General features: G+C 38.1%; 1 long non-coding RNA gene across 1 annotated transcript; it reads right to left on the reverse strand.

Moving 5' to 3' along the window:
* Window positions 1-7,413: 7,413 nt before the first annotated feature.
* On the reverse strand, window positions 7,414-24,511 carry LOC105481576 (uncharacterized). Its single transcript, XR_011609319.1, has 3 exons — window positions 13,811-24,511; window positions 12,674-12,803; window positions 7,414-10,539 (listed from the first exon to the last, which is right to left on the reverse strand). It is a non-coding gene; the product is annotated as an uncharacterized lncRNA (long non-coding RNA).
* Between the last annotated feature and the right edge of the window lie 1,901 nt (window positions 24,512-26,412).

Below are 26,412 nucleotides of genomic sequence, written 5' to 3' on the forward strand. Positions count from 1 at the left end.
TCTTCTGTGTCACTCACGCTGGGAGCTGGAGGCTGGAGCTGTTCCTATTCAGCGATCTTGGGCACGCCCCATCTAGCACTTTCTAAGCAGACACTGTTCTGAGCACTTTTACTTACATTCATTCATTTCATTTTCACAACTCTATGAGACAAATACCATTTTCATTCCCATTTTACAGATGAGGGGAACAAAACCACTTGGCGATTAAATCATTTTGCCAGAGTCACACAGCAAATAAATGGCAGAGCCAAAAGTCAAACTTAGGCTGGTCCTAGAGTCCATGCTCTTGTCCCCTCTAACCTCCAAACTATGTGTGGCCCACAGTCCTAAATGCCCACTGGGTAGTGGTTATCTGTTGGTTAAAGGAAATTTTCATATATTTCCCAGGATATGTGAATACAGCAATCAATACTACACACACTTAGCCAATTTTGTTTCCTCACTGCCTCTCTCTACCCCCAGTATCCCTGTCTCATCACCTCTCTTCCCTTAGAAGGAATTTAAAGCTTTGTTTCCTCACAGCACCCTGACTAGTCTCCTCTGGTTAATTCAAATGACTCAGGCTTCATTCACCAAAGTTTGGTCCAAGAACCATCTGAGTATGAGCCACGAATAGTGATTATTAAAAGTACAGATTCTTGAATCCTACCTTAGATCCACTGAATCAAAATCTCTAGGAATGAGGACCAAGACTCTGTACTGTAAACAAGCTCTGTGAATGAATTTCCTACACACAAAAAATGAGCTCAACTGAGACTTTTGTAGTGGGTAATTCAACTTATTAGGGCTAATTACGTTGAAGTTCAATTCTCAGACAGAAGAGCCAACTTTGCTTGGCAGTTTTACTCTGGACCTTTCCTTATTTATTTATTTATTTAGCCATCTTCCAAATTATAAGCAGCTAGAACACGTGAGGACATGGAGAGACAGTTTGGATAGACAAAGTCAAGCTAGTAGCCAAACTGAAAAACTAATTTCAACTGCATCATTTTTATTGCAATGGGAAATATTCTTTTCCCATTGGCAGTTATTGAATGAGTAAAAGGGCCTAACTATAATCAGGACATAGGATAAGTGTCCAAAAAAGGAAAACATCAATGAGACTTTATCCCAGTTCTTGGTAAACTCATGTCTGTGTCTAAGGCACAAGGATCTTAAAGGCAGCAGAGCTTGCACTTTCCTGCATGCAGAATCTTGCATGGTTACATTGCGAGTATACTGTTTTCCCAGCAGGAACTGAGTGCTAGACTGCTCCTTAGTTACAAACAAGTTTTATTGTTTTCCCCAAACGAAAATAAAATAGTCTAGTGGTAGAATAGAATCAGAGAAACAAAACATCATTGAAAGCTCTCAATAGGCTAGCTAACCCCAATTTACAAGAGTTATGCCTTGGTCATGGACCCCAACTGGATGATCTCTTTATATGCCCAACTCCTGATCTACCAAATCTCTCAGCAGTTTAGACTCAACTGAGCCAAAGCTAAAGATTTAGAATCTTACTCTCAGTCATTCAAATCAGACCGTATCTCTAAGTTAACTTTCATTTAAGTTGCCAATGCCAGAAGTACTATCTGATTTTTTTTGGCAGGGAGGTTGGTTGGGGGGGTGGGGGTTGTTACTGTTAAATTGCTAATCTATATAGAGATACTGGTGCTACTGTAGAGAATACATAGCCAAAAAACAAAGTTAGCTTCCTCCTCTTTTGAGAAATATTAATTAGGAGCCTGGCAGTCAGTGCTCAGAAGGGAGCATGAGTTCTCTCCCCATAGATGAGCCCCAGTACTGTCTTCCCAGCAGGAACTGAGTGCCGGGAATGCTCCTTAGTTACCAGCAAGTTTTATTGTTTTCCCCAAACGAAAATAAAATAGTCTAGTGGTAGAATGGAATTAGAGAAACAAAACTTCATTTGAGAGCCAGATGGAGTCTTTTAGGAGAAGAAAATCCTCTGTTTTCCATATTCTCTGAATGTTTCAGACCCTAGGTGAAGAAGAAATGACCCTAATTCTACTGCACTTTTTCCTCCCACTTTGTCTTCTACGCTACCAAGAGATTGATGGTGCAAAGTCACTTTGTCTCAACTTTGCACGGAGTTCTGTACTTCAGCTAGTCGTCAATAAAGAAATTCACTTCATTCACACTCTCCTTCCTTTTCTCTAAATCCTAAGAATTAGCTAAGTATCTGTAGTACTTTTCTTTTAAGAAGGTTCCACTTTCCAAGGCTTTGGGATTTTTTTCCTTTTTAGGTGAGGCATTCACTAGCTATGTATAATTCTCCCTTTGGGACAATTGCAAAGAGGGAGCTGATGTAGTTAAATAATTTTTATTAACTCTGAACAGATAATAAAATATATTGTAAATAACACTAAATCCTTCTATTTCCATTTTAACTAGACGAAAGATCTTTTGAAGTTATAAAATCCTTATTTAACTTTTAATTGCCTCCCAAATTCTTAAGAAATTTGACAGTTATTCTGTAACCACTGTGTCCTAGGCTATTTCATATAAAAAACATAATTTAAGTTTTCCAAGAAATCTGAGGAAAGCACTATATCACCCCATTTTACAGACAAGGGCCCAAGATTCAGAGACAGAAAGCATACTTGTCACATATCATGAAACAAGTAATAGAAATGAGATGCAAATCCTGGTCTTAACTCTTAAGTCCAGTGTTCAGTCAATTGCCCCACTGCTATTACTGACCAGTTACAATTGCTGAGAATAAAACAGTGATCAAAATTCAGACCTTTCACCATGCTAAAGAATACCATATACATTTTATCCTTCATTCCCAGGAAGTAGTTTCTCATGTATGTTGCAAAGTTGTCATGCTCATTCTCCCATGTTCTCACCGTTTCCAACTCATACTTGTTTCACCTCTGATGATTACAGTAGAAGTATCCTCAGATCTCCTCCCCTTTTAGAGCTTTTTAGGGAAAAACAAAAAAAGCAATTGGAGAAGATTACAGAAGTAAATATGCAATGACATAGAATGACATAAGCCCAATAATTCCTCTCGCTGAACTCAGTCTCTTAAGTCACCCATTTCTAATCAGCCCTGCTATTGCCAGGGACAAACAATCCCGCCAAACACACCCAGAACTCTTGCAGGATGTTTCTGAAGGTTCCCTGGAAAAATGCATTGTTTTTATAACTGCCAGTTAAGTGATGCCTTAGCTGCATTTGAGGAAGAGTGGGGACATCCAGTGGCCATGTGGGTTGATAACAACTGAATTCTCCATACAAAGATATGTTGTGATTTTGATAGAGACTCCTATATTGCAAAAGACCTTAAAAGATTTCTGGTTTTGATAATTTTTTAAATTATTATACATGGGACTCTTTGGTTACCAGTGTACCTTCACCTAGAGTTCAGTTGACAGGTGTAGCTCCCCAAATAATCTAATTTGTGGATACCTGGGTCACAGTCTACTGCTCAAAATTATCTACCACATCAAACCAAGTACCAGATAATGTTAATTTCTTCCCCCACCTTCCCCCACAAAATATCTGATCATAACAGGCTGCTTACATGGTTCATTTACATGGATGACCTTCTGGCCTTGGGCGCAAAGAATACATTAGTATTGAAAGGAGTCTTATTTTTGTCAATAAAAAGAAAAATGAAAAAGTTTCAAAGGGTCAAGAGGTCACATTGACTGGCTAGCACAATTTGGGAACTGAAATCAGGGAGGAAAGAATACACATGTCTTTTAGTCTCCCTAGAACAATGTTATTGAAAACTATTTGGTGGTCCTCTGATATGAGATGAAATACTTAGTCAATATAAAACAGTACATAAACGCTATTCCCCTGGAATGTAATTTGATTGTTATGCTTGTGATTTTCCCCCATTACACGGGAAATTTTAAAACTATTCTAAACCCAATATTCAGACTCTTATGTGAATAGGTCGGGTAAAGGACAAGCAGAACAGGTTAAGAACAAGGGAATACAGGCCGGGCACGGTGGCTCACACCTGTAATCCCAGCACTTTGGGAGGCCGAGGCGGGCGGATCATGAGGTCTGGAGATCGAGACCATCCTGGCTAACACGGTGAAACCCCGTCTCTACCAAAAACAAAAAAATTAGCCCGGCGTGTGGTGGGCGCCTGTAATGCCAGCTGCTCGGGAGGCTGAGGCAGCAGAATGGTGTGAACCCGGGAGGCGGAGCTTGCAGTGAGCCGAGATCGGGCCACTGCACTCCAGCCTGGGCGACAAAGCGAGACTCCGTCTCAAAAAAAAAAAAAAAAAAAAGAAAAAGAAAAAAAAGAACAAGGGAATATAAATTGATCTATCTGCTCTCCAACTGGCTTAACTCAGGGGCAGCCTCCTCAAACAAGTTGTGAATAGAGGTATCTAGCTCAATGGGCTTTCTCAGTTTTGGTCCTTCCCCTTGCTCTCTGCAACACCTCACTGCAGAGCCTGATGGGCTTGCCCTGGATGCCATTCTCTAACTTTCCTTATCTTTCCCATTAATTATCAAAATTTAGCATCATATATAATCACAGAATTGTAGCAACACCTTGCTTGCAGTGAGGTGTTCCTAATCAAAAAGGAAATTAGTGAATCTTTTGAAATTAAAGGGTAAAGAACAGATGCTGGTTCCACAGAGTTATTGCTCCGGAGGAATTTCTCCCTAAGAGAAGACAATGCCTTATCACCTGAAAATAACTGCAGTGTTGGAATTTCAGGTATAATGGCAGGTGTTCAAGCAGTCTGTCTCAGAGTTTTGCAAATCCCACCATGTAGACTCTCAGCTATAAATAAAACCAATCCCAATTCTTATCACATTAAAAGTAATCAGTAGAAATCTGCATCCTGGCATTCCTTAAATCCCTAGATTTTTTCTTGAAAACAGTATTTTGAGATTCAGACACAGTACCTAACCCTATTGTCAACTCACCTTGAATACAAAGTTCATGATGACAGTCTACCACTTAATAATTCTTCTAGAATATATTTACTTTAAGTTCTGCCGTTTCTATTGCAACACATCTCTGTGGTAACACAATGTTAGATTTTAATATTGCTTTGGAAAGACTAAGGATCCAGAAACCAGTGTTCCAGCTCTGACTCTCCCACTCATTGACCATCTGACCCCATGTTAGTCAATGCACATTTTGTGCTTGGCTTTCTCATCTGGAAAGTGAGTAAATTGGAAGATCTATAAGAGTGTACCATTATAAAACATTTTCTCATCACATTCCCTTGTTTGTAACTGATCTATATCTGAAGAGCATTAAGATTGTACAAAAGTTATCTGACGCCTTGAGGTCTTTGTAAGAGTCTCTTTCTAAAAGAAAGAACTACAGAAGTTTCACTATCAAAAAGATCCTCTGTAATTAGGAAATCATACGTCAACATTTAGGCTAAATATATTTAGCACAGAAATGCCTCATGGTACACCCTCCTCTAAACTTCCAAAGTACTATATTCTGCCTCCTATTTTATGTGAGATGTGAAAAAAAAGGTCAAAATGAGAACCCAGGAATCTTGCATCCTCATTTTCTACTGTAAACACTATGAAAGAAAAAAAAAAAAAAAGAGCAGTGATATTGCTCATGTCATGGTTCTCCACAGTTTGCCATAGCATGCATTTGAAGATTGTTCCTATTTCTCTCCTGCCAATACGGGAACGGGAGGCAAATCAGCAATAAGGGCTATCACAAGAATTTGCTTTCTCTGTCGTAAGCAGAGCCATTCCATTTCTTGCCTGAAGTTTAACTTGATTATGCATTCATTAAAGACGAGTGATGGTGATGATTAAACAAAAACATCTTTAAAATGCAGAGTTCATTTCAGCCCATTTGGTTTTGTTACACACAAATTGGATTTGCATTGCATCCTGCACAGCAGGTACTCCACTTGAAATCAAAGACAGATGCTTTTATGGGATTAAAAGGAAAACCTAGAGGAGGGGGAGTGTGTTAGAGATTGAGACATTTTGCATTTCAGTAATAATGGCTCCAAAATGAAATAGTGATCATATTGCTGCATTACCCATATAAGTGTTTGGGCTATAATTAAAAGGAAACAAGAATCCCCATCATAACTTGAATCATTGTCAAAGAAGAACATTTAATTTGCAGGGGGAAAAATGATTTTTCCCATAAATGTCTAATAATACCTTAGCATATTTGAAATTTAATCATAAGTGGCTTAGAATTAAACCATTTGAATTATTACTGAAACATTTCAAGTGGTGACATTAAATGCTTTGTTTGAAATTAGCCATTAATTCAAAAGTCTTCTCCAGAGCTGCTGTGAGAGTTTAACTCCTTATCTGTAAACAGTAGTCCCTGATTCTCACACTATCATTAATCTTCATGCCTCTAGAATATTCACATTGCTGACTATTTACTCTGGCACCTTTGGTTAAATTATTCTGAATGCTACAATTTTAGAATTGATATCATCTGCTGTTTTAAAAGTATAATACAATTGTCAGCTTCTTGGATCTATGTTGGGAATGCTGACCAGTTTTCTTAGAAAAAAGTCAGAACTGATCAATCCCCAGTGTAATTCACCTTTCCATTGCCTCCAAGAAGCTTTATATGGTCAATCTGGTTACTCTCTTGCAGAGTGCCTGACTCTCTAACAGGGTTTTATTAGCATTTTTCATCTTTTTGATGATGAATCTCACAGATTGATTGTACTGATGGCCCCAATTATTGACCTCCCTATATCCAGGCTCTTTGCACTGTGAATCTGTCAATCCTCTCATGAAGTGGTGTCATATATTTCCCCACCTCTTGGGTAGGTTTGTGACTTACTATGGTCAACAGAGCTTGGTGAAAAGGATGGGGTGCTAGTTCTAAACCTAGGTTCCAAAGGCCTTGTACATTCAGTTCTTTCTCTTGAACTCCTGCTTCTGTAAACAAGCCCAGGCTAGCTTGATGAAAACTGAGAGCTATGCGGCCCATTCACCCCAGAACTCCTGCCAGTATCCAACCTAGCCCCTAGAAGCAGAGCTGCCCAACCAAGGTGCAGATGACCACAACCAAGACCAGAAGAACTGCCTGGCTGAGTCCAACACACACACAAAAATCATTAATTTGAGTAGTGCTTTATCATAAAGCAATGGGTAATGATACTTACACAGGTCAGATTTTTTTTTTTTGAGACGGAATCTCGCTCTGTCGCCCAGGCTGGAGTGCAGTGGCCGGATCTCAGCTCACTGCAAGCTCTGCCTCCCGGGTTCATGCCATTCTCCTGCCTCAGCCTCCTGAGTAGCTGGGACTACAGGCGCCTGTCACCTCGCCCGGCTAGTTTTTTGTATTTTTTTAGTAGAGACGGGGTTTCACCGGGTTAGCCAGGATGGTCTTGATCTCCTGACCTCGTGATCCGCCCGTCTCGGCCTCCCAAAGTGCTGGGATTACAGGCTTGAGCCACCGCGCCCGGCCAGGTCAGATTATTTTAAGTAGTATTCGATTTGGACTTTAATGATGAATATCATTTTCAATGCTGAGCACAATGCCTATAACGTGTTCAATAAATATTTATTGATGTATAGGTGGGTAGAGATTTATTTATCTATTTTAGGCTATTAATATGTTCTAATAAACTCTCACGGCATGTAACTGTGCCCTCCATGCTTTGGAAGAATGCTTAGGAGAAAATAGAAAAGAACATTGTATCCCCCCTCTTTTTTCCTCACTAAGAATATCACATGAAAGGTGACCCAGGAACACAGATAAAGAACTTGTTGGGAAGAAAAGTCAGCCTCATCTTCCAACATTTTAACTAGCCTGAAAAATTTACACAAAATCATACCTAGATGAAGCTTATCATTTCAAAATTCATGTGGAAGATAATCCCACAATCAAGGCTGGGTATCACCAGCCTTGCACAGAGTGATGTGCAAATCTCTGAAAAGTATACTTCCCAAAATGTTGAACCTACTGAAAGATAGAAGCGGATAAAATTTTAGAGATCATCTTGACCAAACTCTCACTTCACACAGAAATCTCCACAGAAAATTCCCCCGGAAAGTAATAATTGTAAATGGTAACCAACATATAATGTGCACCTACTAATTTCTAGGTCCTATTCTAAGTATCATCTATGTACTGATTATTCATAAAAATCTCATGCAGTAAGTACCATTTTAAGTTGGGGAAAATGGACTCAGAAAGTTTCAGCAACATGTCCAAAGTCACACAGCTTGTACATGGCAGAGATGGAATTCAAACTCTTAAGAGTCTACTATCTTAACTGTGATAGGGTTTCTCACTGTCAACAACTAGAGCCATTTATTGAAGAAATTAGCCAGCTTTTGGTGAGGTAAGTTCTCCCCTTCCTTATAAATACTTCAGCAGAGGCAAAACCTCTGAGAACCCACGTAATATAATGGCTCAAGCTCAAATCTCCCACACTGTCATTTCCACACATTGGATTTATTTCCAGCCTTTAAAGCAGCAAAGGAAAATTCTGTTTTCTCTTACACATGACAGACCTTCAACGAGGTGACCTTTTCCCTCTCATTCATTCTTTATCCAACATAGTTTTCATGTTATTCGCTAACTTGATTAGCCTCCTAATGAAATTTCTATAGCCTTTCACTACCTAGCTCACCATTTTAGTTCAGGAGACTAGCCATCTTTGCAGCCTAAAATAGCGTCTGGTTTTTATATGTGGTTGGTGGGTGGTTGGTAGGTGGTTGATTGATTAGATGATTTTAAGTAGGAAAAAAATCAAGTCTGAAAACTTATATCAAACACTGAATTACTAAAATTAGAAATATTTTAAGCTATCCTGTATACATGGAGTTATATATTTTCGTTCTTTACCAGAGTGTAAGGCTCCAGTTAAAGCTCAAAAGGACACATGAGATGGGTACATTACCAGATTCAAAACAATTTTATTGTTAGCCTATCATAAACATACAGAACTCAGAAAATGGTACAAATCAATTTATTTCTCCAGGAGTACCTGCTGTGAAGGATGCAATGCAAAATCTATTTATTTTGCCTCTCAGTTCATCCAGAATCTGACAGGTAACCTACATGACTTCTCACTGAGGGCCCATTCCCAACGTTCCACATCCATTTGGGTGGTACATCTATGTTCTAAAGTCATGATGTCCATGTTCTTAGTATGGACATGGCACCAACAGTAAAGGTTTCTTCCAGATTCTTCAAAATGAAGCATCTAACGGACCAATAAATCTTTGTTTTGCTAATACGGATCAATTCTCACCGAAGAAATTAAAGGATTGTTATGCCAACAAAGTATCTGCTTTATTTGTTGTTTCCTTTTTTTTTATTTTTTAACAAAGTCTTTGTCTATAAGCTACTGGCACTTTACAATAACCACAGTTTACATTCATGTATTTCATTCATTTGTATTTCATTTCAGATTTTGAATTTCATTTTTATATTTTACATACACAATTGTAGACTACCAGTGAGCTCTCAAACTGACCCAATATATTTTTAAGTTTGTAATCTAAAAAGTTGGCATTTAAACAATAAAATGCATTCAACCTTGAGTGTAGAGTTTGATGAATTTTGAAAAATGAATACGTCATGAAACCACCACCTAAATCAAAATAAAGAACATGTCCAAGATATTCCCTTGGATGCCTTTTCAGTGTAACCCAGCTGCTCTCTTTCTGCATCCAGGCAACCACTGATCTTATTTCTGTTACAATGGATTACTTTTGCCTGTTCTAGAATCTCACTTAAATGGAATTGTACAGTAAATACTGTTTTGTGTTTGGTTTCTTTTTCTCGGCATTATATTTCAGATTCCTCAGGGTTGTAACACTGCGGAGTGTTAATATCCCATTATATGTCTATAACACAATGTATTCATTCACTTGTTGATAGATGTTTGAGCTTTACCCAATTTGGGGCTTTTTTTTTTTTAAACTGCTATGAACATTTGTGTACAAGCCTTTTAGTGGACATATGTTTTCATTTCTTTTGGATATATGCCTCGGTATAGAATTTGGGGGTATATGATAAGTGTTTATTTAACTTTACAGGAAACTGCCAAACTGTTTTCCAAAGTGATTGTGCTATTTTCCATTCCCAACAGCAAAATAGATATTATCGGTCTTTTTAAATTTTGACTGTTCTAGTAGGTATGAAATAGTATTTCATTCCGGTTTCCATTTGAATTTCCCTAATGACTAATGATGTTGAACATCCTTTCATGGCCATCATGGTCTTCTTTTCTTTAAATATGTATTCAAATATTTTGTTTATTTTGGATCATTGTTTGTCTTCTTACTAAGTTTTAAGAGTTATTATTCTAGATTCAAATTCTTTATTAGCTATTGCAAATATTCTTTTCCTCAGTTTGGTATTTGCCTTTTTATTTACTCAATGGTGTCTTTTGAAGAGTAACTGCTGACAGTTTTGATGCTGTCTGGTTCATTAACTATTTTCTTGTATAGTTAGTGCTTCCTGTGTCCTAAGAAATCTTGTGTACCCAATTGTTTAAAATATTTTTGTTATCTTATCTTCTATGTGTTTTACAGTTCTGTGACTTGTCTTTAGGGCTATGATTCATCTCCAGTTTACTTTAGAGGATGCTGTAAAGTAGAGATTTAGATTAATTTTTTCCATACAAATAACCAGTTTTTCAGCACCATTTATTTAAAAAATTATTCTTTCCCCACTGAATTATCGAAGTAACTTTGTCAAAAATCACCTGACAGTACATATCTGAACTCTATTCTATTCCATCTATCTATATGTCTATAATTATGCCACTATCACATGGTATTGATTACTAAGGTAAGTCTTGAAATCTGAAGGTATAAGTTCTGTATCTTCCTTGATCTTCTTCAAATTTTTTCTGCCTCTTCCAGATCTTTTGTGTCTCCTTATAAATTTTAGAATCAGTGTATCATTTTCTATAAAAATCACACTCACATTAAGGTTTTTATTGGCATTAGTTTGACTCTATACATCAATTTATGAAGAATTACTCAACTATATTAAATCCTCCAATCTATATCTTTTCACATATTCACATCTTCCTTAATTTTTCTTTCAATGTTTCTGTGTTTTCAGTGTATAAGTCTTGAACATATGTTAGCAATTTATGCCTAACTATTTGAGTAATTATTAACTACATTTTTCAAATGAAAGAAGATCATCAGAGATTATGTAATTCTCCCAATGTCACAGAGCCAACAAGTGCCTTAGCCAGGATTTAAATACAGAAGTAACGGAATCCAAAGAACATGTTCTTAAGTACTAGGCCAGCAATTCTCAGAGCAAAGATAGGCAGAGGGATTGAACCAACTGGGAAGCTTTTCCAAATCTCATATGCTTGTTGCCCCATCAGAATGTCTGATATCTCACTGGAGGGAGGATGAGCGGGACCAGATAGTTAGAGAAATTTCCAAGGTGTTTCTGTTATAACCTTACTGATTGTGAACTGGGTAGAGAATTTTTTTGCAGTCAGAAACCTACAGCATGGTTAGTTTCAGCTGGTCACCCTTTGAAGCCCTTGCCAATAGTTTTCTAAAAAGATCAAGCCAGTAGAGAAAGAGCCTGGCAGGATAATAAGAGCCAGACAGGTCTTATACAGCAGCAGCAACTTCATACACAAGAAAAATGGGTATCTGTTCTACATTCAGGTCTCACCTAAGCTTCCATTTGATGAATACGCTTATAGTCTAGGTGTCAGAGATGAGACTGACACAAATTAATTTTGAATACAAATAATGTCTTAAAGTCCAACATTTATTTAAGATATTTTCTTCTTCATTCATTCTACTTCGACCCATTTTGCTCTATCTTCTGTCTCTCCTTCCTTAAATAAGCTAAATCAAATAATGAAGTGTGAAGCAAACTTCATTAAGAAGCAAACAATAAAATAAAACATGGGATATCATATTGCAGATTAGATGTGCCTGGTGCTATGTTTATAGAAAAGGGGATCATGGTTACAGGCAACATGGCAACAAGGAGGTGTGCTCAGCAGCTGCCCTGCCTGATAAGGCCTGCCATGACATATTGGTTATGGGATACATCAAGGGATCTAATAGCAGCATGGATGTGAGAAAGAAATGGGCTTAGTAGTGACATCTGTGTATGTGTGTTAGAGAGGGCAGGAATGGGGCTGGGCACGGTGGCTCAAGTCTGTAATACCAGCACTTTGGAAGGCTGAGGTGGGTGGATCACTTGAGGCCAGGAGTTCGAGACCAGCCTGGCCAATCTGGTGAAACCTCATCTCTACTAAAAATACAAAAAATTAGCCAGGTGTGGTGGCATGTGCCTGCAGTCCCAGCTACTCAGGAGGCTGAGGCAGGAGAATCACTTGAACTCAGGAGGTGGAGGTTGCAGGTAGCCAAGATCACACCACTGCACTCCAGCCTGGGCAACAGAGTGAGACTCCATCTCAAAAAAAAAAAAAAAAAAAGCAGGAGTGGCTAGCAGTTCACAAATAAGCTATTTAACTGGAAAGCAAACTTTCAATGGATATTTATGATAACATTAATAACTGCTAAAATATATTTACACAGTCTATTAAGTACGTCTACTGTCCTCAGAGCTAAATAAGGAGAATAAGATGGTGCTTACTGCTCTCAGGGAGTTTTCATTTCATCAGGGAGAAAATGCACACATGTAAAAAACAACCCAAGGCATCCTGTAGCAAATATCGTCGACTACGCAGGGAAAATTTCTGTTCCTCCAGTCCACCCTGCACAATACCTTGACATCCTGAAAGAAGCAGGCCTATTACATGAAATAGCAGTGGACTTGGATTCATAGGAGCTGAGTCAATTTACTTGCAATATAGCCGCAGACAAGTCATTTGATGCATCTAGATGTATCCTTTTATCTGTAAAATGAAATGGGTACTTTAGTAGTTTTTCATGGGTATTAATAGAGATAATGAAGAATGTTAGGTAGACCGGCAACGTATTGTTATTGGTGGTGGTGGAGGTAGTAATAACAACAGTGTAATTACCATCTATGTCATCTAGGCCACTGCCTATAAGCCTCATCTCATTTCAATTATTTCCATCTTCATGTATATTTAGCAACGTCCATGATACTCCTTTATCTATCAAAATCATCTAGTTCCTTAGCTCCCATTCAATGACATTCCAAATATCATCAGAATACCTTACCCAAGATTCAGATGCCTGAGTGGTGATTGCTGGGACCATAAACTGACCATGGAGCAAACTTGCCTTGTTGCCAGTCAGACTTAGAACCCTGTACTTTAGTTACAACTACATGGAATCTACGCTATTGCCAAGTCACAAGACTTCCTGTCCCCTTTAGTCGGCCCATCAATATAGAGCCTTCTCTCTTGGCCTCTGATTCTCATCACTGATGTAATTTACCCCAGAATAACTGGCATACTGCCAGGCTTAGCACTCTTCATTTCTCCATTGTGGAAAGAATATGCTACTTTATGACTAATAGGGCAACCTCCCTTTAAATGTTGCACTATAGTGTAGAATATATGAATGTTAGTGTAATATAATATTGTCTAGTGTAGAATATAAGAATGTTATTGCAGTAATTACTAACATCTAAATAGCACATTCAATTGGACAGCACTTGCACATTCACCCTCATAGCAACCTTTTAAGAGAGAGATAATTTTATCCCCAAGTTTAGGAAAATGTGACTAGAAAAGGTTAAGTAAATTTTCCAGTATCATCCTAGTATATCCAAGCTAAGACGTAAAACCAGGGCTTCTGACTCCAGTACCTATTATCTTAATATGCCCAAACTTCAGTTTGGTAAATGAGTTCTTTATTTGCAACTTGATCAGAACATTTATTCATTTATTCATAAATTCAAATATTCATTCAACAGATAGATAGCGAGTACCTATGTGCTACAAATACATTTCTCCTCAAAGATGTTCACAGTTGAGTGAGAATACAATATATAAACAAAGGAGCAATGTCTTATTCATCTTTGAATTACCAACTCCTGACACAGCATCTGGAAAACAACATACTTGAATGAATGAATGAATGAATGGATGGATATGTTAAAAATTAAATTACCTTTTAAGCCAAATCCTAATACAATGAGAAATTTCTTTGAAAAGTACAAAGTGCTATATAAATTTTAAGCATTATAACTGTACTCAATTATAGGTGAAACTTTCATTTCAGTTAGAATGCCAGAGTGAGTTTTCAGATAATCTTAATAATGTCCTTTTTTTCTTTATTTAGCATTATTTCCTTCATATTGAACATATCATAAGTAGGAAGACTGTCTTAAGTCCCCACTTCAAGAGTTTTTTAATCCCCTGACCTGATTGCAATCACTTCAGCAAATTCACCCACACCCTGATTTTGTCATTGCCAAAAATCCCCATATGGAAGGGGAGGAGCCCTCTCAGAGGACTTGGCACAAATCCTTATAATAGCACTTATCACATTTTATTGTAATTATCTGTTGACATGTCTTTTTCCTCCTAGCACCAATGCCACTTGATAATTCACCTACAAAAAGTTTTCAAGATCTCAAAACATAACTCACAATATTTTTAAAGTAAGATTTTCTCCCTAAAAAATTAACCCCAAATAAAAGTTCTGTATATTTAACAAAATATTTAACAATACTCCCACTGTTTGGTCCAGCTTCCCAAATGCACGTCTTTCACTAAAGTCTTAAATCAACATTTAAAATCCTAAGATGAATATTCAATTTTGGAAAACACACACAAGATAATTTGAGAGGACACTTTTGAACTAGAAGGTCCTTTGCTTCTAGTTGATGGTGATGATGCCCAGGCTAATACGTTTCATTTAAAAAGGTCAGTCTACTCATTCATTACTAAATTGTAAGCTAAAAAGTGTTGTGTTGCTAAGAATCCCATGAAACACTTTCAAACAGAAGTCATGGACCTTGAGCTGATCTTTTACATAAGATAAATTTAAAGTAGCTTCTTTTGATGTAAGAAAATCACTGTTTAAATATCAAATGGTCATTGCTTCAAATTCATTTTCTTGTGTGATAAATTTGCTTATTTTTATATGTGGATATTTCTGTATATCTGCTCAGAGATTTCAAATTTTGTTAGGATCTGATCACTATGATTTTTTCAGAGAAAGAGAAGTAGAAGTATTTTGAAAGTTCAGTATCTGAAATGGTTGGAATAGTTCCTGGCGTGATCTGTTACTGAGACCCTTGGAAGGCGGAGATTTTTCTGCTTTAAATAAATATGCCACGAAGTGTTTCGAGTCTGTGCTATGTACCAGCACCATGAGATATTTGGGTTTGGTTCAGGCTATGAGATGTACGAGAACAGAAACAATATTTAATTCTTCAAATTTAGCTAAATAATAGCAGCTAGTTAATTTTAAGTAAAATTTAGAACAAAATATTATATAAATAGGATGCTATGTGACATTTATTGATTAATTATGTAGTACTTATGTACTGCTCTTTTTTATAATTTCAGCTTTTATTTTAGATTCAAGGGGTACATGTGCAGGTTTGTTACATGAGTATATTGCGTGATGCTGAGGTTTGGGGTACAACTGATCCCATCACTCACGTAATGAATATATGTACTGCTATTTCTTTATATGAATTCTAAAGTCCATCCTTTCCACTCAGTACTCCCCCAGAATTTCTTTCAAAAAATAAATCCAGGCTATCATGTTCAGAATGTTAATTTTAATAGTAAATACAGTCATAAAAAAAAAAGACTCACAAACAGGTTAAAGAAAATATTTAGGAGAGGAATGTTCTGTCTAAAGACTTCCAACCACATTGACAATAGTTCTTTGACAGCGGTTACTCCTGATAGTCTACTGTCTAAGGCAGAGTTGCTGGAAAATGACTGACACATTTCATCAAAGCCTCCGCTCAGCTGCCTTAACCAACTGTCGCTGGTAAATGACTTAATCTTTGCTAAACTTTCATGCAGGAAAGCGGAGTAGTTGAAAATGCACCCACATATAGACCTGAAACTCTAATGAGATCATTTTACATTCTGATTGATACAAAATCTACATTGTGTTTTGACTTGCCTGCCACCATTGATATGGTGTATTTCCAGTTTGAAAGGTTCAAAAGTGATAGTTGTTTTACAATGCATCCCAACTGTAACTGAGAATGAAGAAATGTGGAAATGAATGAGTTAATTGCAAGTTATTTGGTACAAGGTAAATTTTTAATCACATTTCATATGTATTATTTTTTTTCTTAGGGAAAGTAATTGGTTAGGAAGACAGAGGGATATAAATATTTTATGTAATCTCCTAAAAATAAAGCGAGTCATGTGGATTCTTTCATGAATGTGTGTTTATATGCCTTAGGTTGAGGGAATTTATTCATGAATGTTAAAATGCAAGATACAACATCTGCCTAAATCAATTGTGGATAAGCCACCACCACCCTAAGACACCCGTAACTTTCTGACCAGGATTTTAGATTTTTATTTTATGGTAAACTCATACTTTCCAAAAGTGTTAGGATGGCTGTGACTTTTTCTGCTTAATGCTGATCTTTTCTACAAACCTATATAGCCTTTGTGAGCAGGGGTAAGAATCAAAATGAATTCTGGGAGCCTCCACTGTACTGCTAAGTCAGGTAAATCCTATTATAACATTTACATATGAGGTGGGCAGAGAGGTCCAGCATCTGCATTCGTGTGCATTCCTCCATTTCCACCACTGCTTGAAAAAGATAAATTGCTATTACCAGGAGAATTAAGAGGAAAAATGTTTGGCTTATGTCATCCAAAGCTCCTTTACCAGGGAAAATCGGCCTAAGCTTGTTAGTTACCCAACATGCTAAGGCTATGTGATCAAAAGCAACGACCCCCAAATTGCATTCTGCCACTCACTGTTTTCCCTCTATTTTCCCTTCTATCTCTTAAGAAGACATCAGTCCATCTGTTTCTGATTCTTTACAATTAACTCGGCACATTAGGTCTCTCTCTCTCTCTTTCATAACCTTAAAAACTGATTTTCTTTTAACTGGGAAATTTTATCTTGCCAGCAATCAGAGCTCAAATACAGACATCTACAACTTTCAGTCGAAAGTCTTAATACATAAAATTTGAATTGCTTCTAAATTTGGCAAAATGCCCTGCTTTCTCCAAATTCATAAGACAGATGAGGCACAAAAGTGAGATAAATGATGGCGTCCTGCTATTTCAAATGCCATATTGATGTAGTCATTATTTGTGCCAATAAGGCTCACTGTCATCTAATTTTAACCTGTTTCTGTGTTAATTATGCTCATTTTTTCTTTCCTCTCTTTTGATATTTTACGCTCTTCATTTCATGTAGTCTACGTTTGTGAACAACTGAATCTTTCCAACAATTTACTGAAGTCCTATTATGCGCAAAACACTACTTTTTCTCTCAAGTAGGGTTTAGGGAGTATAAAAATATAAACCAGATAAGCCTGATACATAATATGGGCTCCAGAAAATGTGTGAAGGAAGCAAAGGAGAAAGAAAAAGATGGAGGAGAGAGGGAAGAAAAATAAAAATGTCTAATAATTCACTTTATGCAAGAAGATGTGTACACTGTCTCACCATTCTGCTGTAATTTCTTCACCATAGATGTTAATATCTGATATTTTCTTGTTTACTTGTGTGTTTATTGTCTTTCTCTTTAGGAAAATAGTAAGGGCCATAAAAGAACAAATTTGTTGGTCTTGCTTACAATTGTGAAAAAGTGTTTTTGTCTGGAACCTAGGTAATGCCAAAAAAAAGAAAAAAGTTTCAGTAAAGAATGAATTAATTAATGAATTAATTCCCTGAGCTTAGAAGGGCAAGAACACTTTCTACTCTCCACATTCACCCCAATGCACAACCTTCCTTCTAAAATCATTACTCCACAACAGTGAGGGTGCCTACTATGGGTATATCTTGCTCATCCAGTGATCAACTGTTATGTGTAAGAAAAAAAAATAGAAGCTGAATTTGTCCCTGTTGAATGAAGAATTTTCTAATGAAATCCAGGATGGAAGTTGATTGCTTTTGGTTGGACTCTCCCTAGCAGGTTACATATATGATCCTTGTATCACCTTTTTAGCGCAAGCCCACTTCTCCACATACTCCTCCAACTTCATGTTTATTTAGATTTTTCTCTTATTAAATTCCTCTTCATTTAGCCTGTAAAAGTTCTCCTATATCTTCTCGACTCGGGAATTCTTTCTCTACTTTCCTGGAGTCTTCTCTCTCTTATTTCCCACTTTGTTGTATGCCCTTTTTTCCACACACATTTGATTTACAGCAAACAGTAATCTATTTTCCCTTGGGAAAAGTTTCGTTGCCTCAGAGAACACACTGCTAAAATAATGGAAAGTTCATAGTTGATTATTTGTATTTAATTATAGTTCAGATACTCATGAAAAATTCTTTGCTCCTCTTTGCAATTAGGTGTAGTGATTAGGAAACCTTCTATATCACTCTCCAGTTATCTTTTAAAAGCCCTCCTCTATTTGATGATGGTGTAATTGGCTCTTAATTTTATATTGCACAGGTAGATTAAAAAGAGGCAGCTTACCCTTGAGACATCTAAATGAGTAGGTTAAAATAGTAATTTTTATGTTATGTATATCTTACCACTATAAAAAATTAGTTTAAGGAGGGAAAAAAGCAGATAAAGGACTGAAGACTACCTGTCAACACAAATGGGTCTGGGGTCTCCTAATGACTTGTAAACAAACAGCTCTACACCAAACTGAGCTAATGCCTTGAGCAATGTTCCTGACTCTGGAAATTCATTAATTGCAGCTTCCTTTGTGGTCTTACAGTGAAGAATAACTATTATTATTATTATTTATTTATTTATTTTCACTTAAATAAGATCCAATACCTCCCTGAAAACTGTCATTTGGTAAAAATATTGCTGTAGGGCAGGGCCCTACTAAGAAATGTAAGACATGTGCAATTCACACATCCTTGTGAAATGCAAGTGCCTGTGAACCCTGACAGGCTATAATTACTGGCAGGCAGAGTTGGCTGTCAGTAACTAGCATGATTTTAGTGGGGTAAAATGCTTCACGCTTAAGATTTCTTCCTGAGTGGCCTCTTGTACTCCCTCAGATCCCTGAGATTACCTTGTTAGACATTTATATGTCTAGGTCAACGATTCTCAAGAGGGTGGGAGGAGGAAGAGATGCAGGCAAGGAAGGAGAAGGGGAATAAGAGAATCTTCGTGTAATTTGGAAAACATACTTAATACATTCATTGTTTCATTATACAAATTAATAGAACTGAATATTCCAGTATTATTCTTCATAGCTTAGGAAATAAAGTGGAAAAGCACTGAAAGATCCCCAAGTTTTGCAATGTTTAATAAGAATAGCTTAGGTGAAAATTTGCCTTCTCCATGGTCCTTACAGAAAATGAAAGTGCCTGAGCACGAATTCGTTTCTCCACTTACTTTCTCCAACAGGGTTCTTCTAGTATATCTTTATGATCATTTTGAAAGTTGACATAGCAAAATCAGATTTGTTCACATGTAGAACCCTCCTCCGGTCTTTCTTGTGTTCCACTGGGTCTTGCAATGCATTCCAGAGCACTGAGGAACAGTTGTGCAGGTCATACCCTGCACCCTTCCAGAAAGTGCCATTCCAGCAGGCTACAGGATGTAGCAGCCCAGAATCCTTCTTCTTTTCACTGCCTTTCACCTCCTTTTCCGTCTCTCCCTCCTTATCCAGATACGATTCCATGATGATTGTAATAACTCTCTGGTATACGACCTCACTTTTCTTGCCCGCTCTTTCCACCTTGTGCTCATCTGGTTGCGCTAATTATTAAGTTGTTGTGCTAATTATTAAGTCATTGTCTTTCAGTTTGTAACCCCACTCCTCTTTGCCCTGCTTTGTGATACAAGAGCTGGATTCTGCAGACATTTCTTCAGAATAAGCTCTGCCCATAGAGAATGCTAGAGGGAAACTGCAAGGCTACAAGTGAAAGAAGAGACATTTCTAGTGCTGTGATTGGCATGTAGGCATCTAGTCACCCTCGCAGGCACCGCCTCTGTGCACCTTAGAGTTCTCTTTCACCCCTGTTTAGTAGTTAACCATCTCTCAGCTAGGTATTGTTTATATTAGATTTCCTCTGTTCTAGTTGGTGGTATGGTTCCTGTTTTCTCACTGGATCTTGACAGGTACACCTAGATAAATCCCTGTGCTGGTTAAACCAACTCTTGTCTATTCTGTACCTACAATCACAAAGCTAAACAAGGTTGGAAAAAAATATTCATTTCTTCTGACTGTCTCACTTTAAATTCATAATCAGGAATATCAAGCAGCTCTTCCACATATACTGAATTCATTCACTCCTCTTCTTCTAGACCCCAATTTCACAACTTCTCATCTCTTCTCAAACCTCCAATTCCTCTCTCCTGACCCTCTCTTAGCTGAGGACCCTGCTTCCTATGTGGTTAATACAATAGAAGCCATCAGAAAAGAATGTCCACACATTTCCACTGCTGTGTCTATCAACTTACTTGCATCTATACTCATTTTCCCTACCTTCCTTCATGAAAGTGGATGAAGCGTGTTCCTATTTAAGATCAAGATCAATGCTCAAACACTAGATTCCATTGCTTAGGGTCATTCCAATGATTATCACTCCTTCTTACACATTGTGATATTTTTCTTTCTCTATTGGATTATCCCTATGAATATGTAACCTGTTTTAATATATCTCATATTAAAAGAACCTTTCATGTTCCCGTAGTTTCCTTCAAGTTACTACTCCACTTCACTACTTCCCTTTATCTTTAAACTTCTCCAAAATTTGGTCATGTTTGGTCTTTACTTTTTCTAGTCCCATTCTCTCTTCAACTCCATCCAACGTAACACTCGGTCAAGGTCACCAGTTAGGCTACACATTGCCGTTTGATTGTCAGTTTCAACTTCATCGAAATACCAATATTTGACCTAGTCTGCGACTATCTCTTTCCTGAAATACCTTCTTCTCTTGTATTTAGGGAAACTTTATCTCTTAATTCTCCCCCTACCTCCCTGGCCACCCTGTCAATAGTCTTTACTGGTTTCTCCCAATCTCTTTGGCTTCTAAACACTGGAGTGCACTAAAGCTCAGTTCTTAGAGCTCTTTGCTTTTTTCGCTTCACTCACTTTCTAGATGGTATTACAGATGCATGGCTTTAAATACCATCTACACACTGATGGCCCCAGAAATTTATATCTTCAATAACATTCCGGAACTCCAAACTTATATATCCCCACATGACCTGCTTACTTGGATGTCTAATTAGTTCAAAATCTAATTCTTTATTTTCCCCATCTCAATCCTGCCCTTCCTCTAATTTTCCCTCTCTCAGTACATGTCACTGCTCAGGTACACAAGCCAAAAATCTTAGAGTCACCTTCTTCTCTCATACCCATATCCAATTAATTAGCAAATTCTACTAGCTTTCAAAATATATCTAAAATCCAACTCCTTCTCAACACCTTTACTACTGCTCCTCTACAAAGACATGATCATTGCAAACCTTAATGATTGCAGCAGCCTCTTAACTAGGATCCCTACTTTTAGACGGTCTCCCATAACAGAAGCTGCTGACTAGCATTCTCACTTTTTTCATAATAATACAACTGAAGCTTTGCACAAGGCTGCTTACACACACTACAGCTCCCAGATTCCCTTTCAGTTAGATGTGGCTTTGTTCTCACCACTAAAATATGAGCAGAACATAAGTGTGCCTACTTCTAGACCCACCTCCTTCACAATCTCCTCTTTACACAATGGACATATCTGAGATATAGTTTTAATCTTGCAAATGAAGACAATACCCCATGAGGTAGTAAGAAAATAACATACAAAGAATCTGAGTCCCTGATTATTTATATGGAAGACAGCTACCTATCAACCTGAAATTCAGATGATTATGTGAGCTAGGAAAAATCTTCCACCTTGTTTTAAGCATTGTATTTTATAGTCTCTTTATTTAGCTGCTATCCTTAACCTAATACAGAAAGAACTACCATATATGGAGCACTACCATTATAATACCTAAAATGTGGCATTGTTCATCAGAAGGGCAACTGGAGATGAGAAACCCACAAATACTTGGTATATCCTGGCAAAACATTGTGTAAACTATCGCCTCAAACAATTGGGAAGGGAGATCACATGCCTCCTGAAGTAGCAGGTCTAAGAAATGTCTAGAAAGAACAGATCCTTATTGCTTGCAAGTTACAACAAAGAAGTGATGAGCTCAGTTGAGAATCAGCCTGTTGGCAGGCAGAAATGGAAAAGAATAGAAAAGATCAGGGTCTGAAGGTTGAAAAAGCTTTCTGATCACAGAACCCAAACTTTAAGGTTCTTATCTTGCCTTCTTATCCAAGTCTATTGTTTCAGAGAGTTGCTAAGGTAGCGTACGGGTTGGCGGCGGGGGCGGTGATGGGTAGCAAGGCACAATTACATAAAACAAATGAAAACACTATGCCTAAAGGAAAAAAAACCCTTGGATTTGGCTATAGCCAAACGTGACTGAGAATGAATACAGCAGAAACATATTATGTTTTTGAAAGAACTGAGAAATGTATTTCCAAAGGAACCAAAGCCTAGTCTGCAAAACACCTGTGACTGAGGTTTAAAACAAATGTGGTATCACCAAATTTGCACAAGCAAGAAGCAGGCTCCAAAAGTGGCACAGTCCCTAAAGAAGACACTTTGGATATTTTCCAGGAGGAGAATAGACAAGAAATTCCTTTGAGAAAGCAGAACCAGGGTTAAATCAAGTAAATTCAACTGCCAGATTAGGGCATTTAAGCAATTCCTACACAGCAGGACCCATCACTACGTAAAACATTGACTGCTGTTTGTTCATTTGTTTGTTTCCAATTGATAGTTTTTAATACGGTTATCCTGTCCCTAGTCCATAATTGTGTATAGGGTGTGTTTGTTGCATTGTCAGTTTGCAAACAACATGTCTTTTAGTTTTTGTGTCCTAGGAATACACCCAGATTTGGTGGAGAAAATTGTTCATCACCCAGAGATTCTGGGCTCTGATCTAAATTCAAAAATTGGTGGGGCTTAGGGTTGTCTTTTTTGAAGAGGAATTGTGTGTATTTTTACATTAAAAGAAAGGTCCATAGATACTTGGTGGCCAAAGGATCAGGCTGTAGTAAAAAATAATTAGTTGTCCAATATAATCTGTTCTCCCCTTCTGTCATAGTAATACAATTGGAGCCTGATACATGACTAGCCATCTTTACTGCATTCCCCAGTCTCCCTGCCCCACTCATGTAACAAGGTTCATGACAACGGAGTATGAACCACTACTGAGACAGATCTTTTAAGAGACTGGGATTGCTCCTTTATATGCCTTTTCTTCTTCTCATCAGTCTGGTGCAACACAAGAATATGGCTTTGGCAATGCAGATGATGACAATACAGTAAACTTGATAGAGAAACAAGATGGAAAAACCTAGGCCCCTAAATAATCGAATGGAGCAGAACTGTCCACTAGCCTAGAACTTAGATTATTCTATGGGAGAGAAACCAACCTTTATCTTATATATAGGGGTACCTTTGTTAGAGTAGTTTAGTCTGCTAGATCTGACATAACAACGTACTACACAGTGGGTGGCTTAAACAGCAGAAATTTATTTTCTCACAGTTATGGAGGTCAGAAGTCCAAGATCAGGGTGCTGCCAGGTTTGGTTCCTGGTAAGCCTCTCTTTCTGGCTTGCAGATGGCTACACCCTTGCTTTGTCCTCACATGGCCTTTTCTCTGTACCCATGTGTAATCGCTCTACATGTTCATCTTGCCTGCTGCTCAGAAAAGCCGATGAACTGAGAACAGCCAGTTTTTGCAACAGAGAAAGAGTTTAATATACACAGAACTACCTAAGCAGAAGGACTGGAGTTATCACTCAAATCAGCCTCCCTGAAAATTCAGACACTAGGGTTTTTTAAGGATAGTTTGGCAGGCAGGGGCTAGAGAGTGGGGAGTGCTGATTGGCTGGGTCAGGGATAAAATCACAGGGAGTCAGAGCTTGTTCTCTTGCACTGAGTCTGTTCCTGGGTGGGAGCAACAAGGCTAGATGAGCCAGTTTACCAATCTGGTTGGTGCCAGCTGGTCCATCAGAATTCTGGGTCTGAAAAATACCTTGAACACCAATCTTAGATTTTACAATAGCGATGTTATCTATTGAAACATTTGGGAAAACTGAGAATCTTGTGGCCTCTGGCTGCATGACTCCTGAGCCATAATTTCTGATCTATGGCTAATTCATTAGTTTTTTAAAAAGCGGTCTGATCCTCAAGCAAGGAGGGGGTTTGTTTCTGGGAAAAGGCTATCATCATCTTTGTTTCACAGTTAAACTATGTTGGCTGGGCACAGTGGCTCACGCCTGTAGTCCCAGTACTTTGGGAGACCAAGGCAGGCAGATCACTTGAGGTCAGGAGTTTGAGACCAGCCTAGCCAAAATGGTGAAACCCCATCTCTATTAAAAATACAAAAATTAGCTGGGCGTGGTGGCAGGCGCCTGTAATCTCAGCTACTCAGGAGGCTGAGGCAAGGGAACTGCTTGAACCCAGGAGATGGAGGTTGCAGTGAGCCAAGATTGCACCAGTGCACTCCAGCCTGGGTGACAGAGCAAGATTCCAACTCAAAAAAAAAAAAAAAAAAAAAAAAGGTAAACTGTAAAGTAAATTCCTCCCATAGTTAGCTTGGTCTACGCCCAGGAATGAACAACGCAGCTTGAAGGTGAGAAGATAGATGGGGTTGAATCAGATTTCTTTCACTGCCATGATTTTCCTATGCCAGATTTTTCTCACTGTAATAATCTTTGCAAAGGCGGTTTCACATGTAGAGAGAAAGAAAGAGTGGGAAGGGAGATCGAGATCTAGTGTCTCGTTCTCTTCTTATAAGAACATCAATCATATCAGATTAAGGCCGCAACCTAATGACATCATTTAACTTTAATTACCTTCTTAAAGACCCTGTCTCCAAATATAGTGATGTTATGGGGTAAGACTTCAGCACATAAATTTTGGGGAGATAAAACTCAGTCCATAACAATCCTAAAACTATAGTCTGTTTTCCACTTCCACAGTTTTCAGACTGTTCTTTTTACAATGTTAGATTAACTCATTCTTTGGCTGGGAACTCTCCAATGACTTCTCCTTTTATTTATTTATTTATTTTTGAGACAGAATTTCATTCTGTCACCCAGGCTGGAGTTCAGTGGTGCCATCTCGACTTACTGCAACCTCTGCCTCCCAGGTTCAAGCAAATCTTCTGCTTCAGCCTCCTGAGTAGCTGGGATTACAGACGCCCGCCACCATGCCTGGCTAATTTTTCGTATTTTTAGTAGAGACAGGGTTTCACCGTGTTATCCAGATGGTCTCAATATCCTGACCTCGTGACTTGCCCACCTCAGCCTCCCACAGTGCTGGGATTACAGGTGTGAGCTACCATGTCAGGGCTGACTTCTCCTTTTACTCCATAAAAGCCAAAACCTTACAATGCCCTCCCCGATCTGATCCCCCCATCCCGATTACCCTCTCTGTCAGTATTTGCTACCATCATGCCTTTGCTCCTTCCACTTCAGCTACATGGGACTCCTTGGTATCCTATGCATGTACACTTACCCCTATACATTCTGCTTTTCTGTACGCTGAATCTCATTTCACCTCCATATCCACATTGCTCATTCCTTTGTTTCTTTAAAGTCTTCTGTCAAAAGTTATTTTATCAGAGAAACTTTCCATGACCACACTGCAGAAAACAGCAACTCCCCACTCCAAATTCTCTCTCTACCTCTTACCTGTTTTAGTTACGTTTATTCACATATTCACTCTCTCTTCCCAAAAAAATACAGGCTTTATGAGAGCAGGACATTTGTGTTGCTCACTGTTGTATAACAATATATAAAATAGACCTTTTACATGGTAGGTATGAAATTGAGACGTGTAAAATGTGGCTTGAATGAACATGTGAGTGGAAGTCATGTAGAAGATGGATTGAAAGATGCAAAAAGTGTCAACAGGTATCATCTGGGGGAGGGGTTCTCTAAAATGACCCCCAAGTTTATGGCTTAGATTGGGTTGGTGAAATGGCAAGCCAAGATAGAGAACACAGGAAGTGGAACAGGACTCAAGACATTCAGTTCAGTATTAAATATTACGGATTTGAGATGCCAGTAGGAGTTGAATTGTATTTGGACCTAGACAATGAATCTCATCTGGAGAAAGATGTAACTTCTATCTACATATGACTGTATTTGAAGTCCTGAAAGTGGATGATCTCCCCACGAGAAAAAGTGTCACAAGAAGATCAATAATATGTCTTCAGAAACTCCAGCTGTTTACTGATAATGGTGCCAAGTTATTGGTATTCCTTGTGTCTGAGAATATCTTCATGGGACTATTATATTTATTTTATATCCAACTCTAATGCTGAAACTTAGATAGTTCCCTTCAGTGAACAGCATCCCGGTAAGCTGATACTAGGCTGTCAACT

This window comes from Macaca nemestrina, chromosome 10 (assembly GCF_043159975.1).
Source record: "Macaca nemestrina isolate mMacNem1 chromosome 10, mMacNem.hap1, whole genome shotgun sequence".
NCBI lineage: Eukaryota > Metazoa > Chordata > Mammalia > Primates > Cercopithecidae > Macaca > Macaca nemestrina.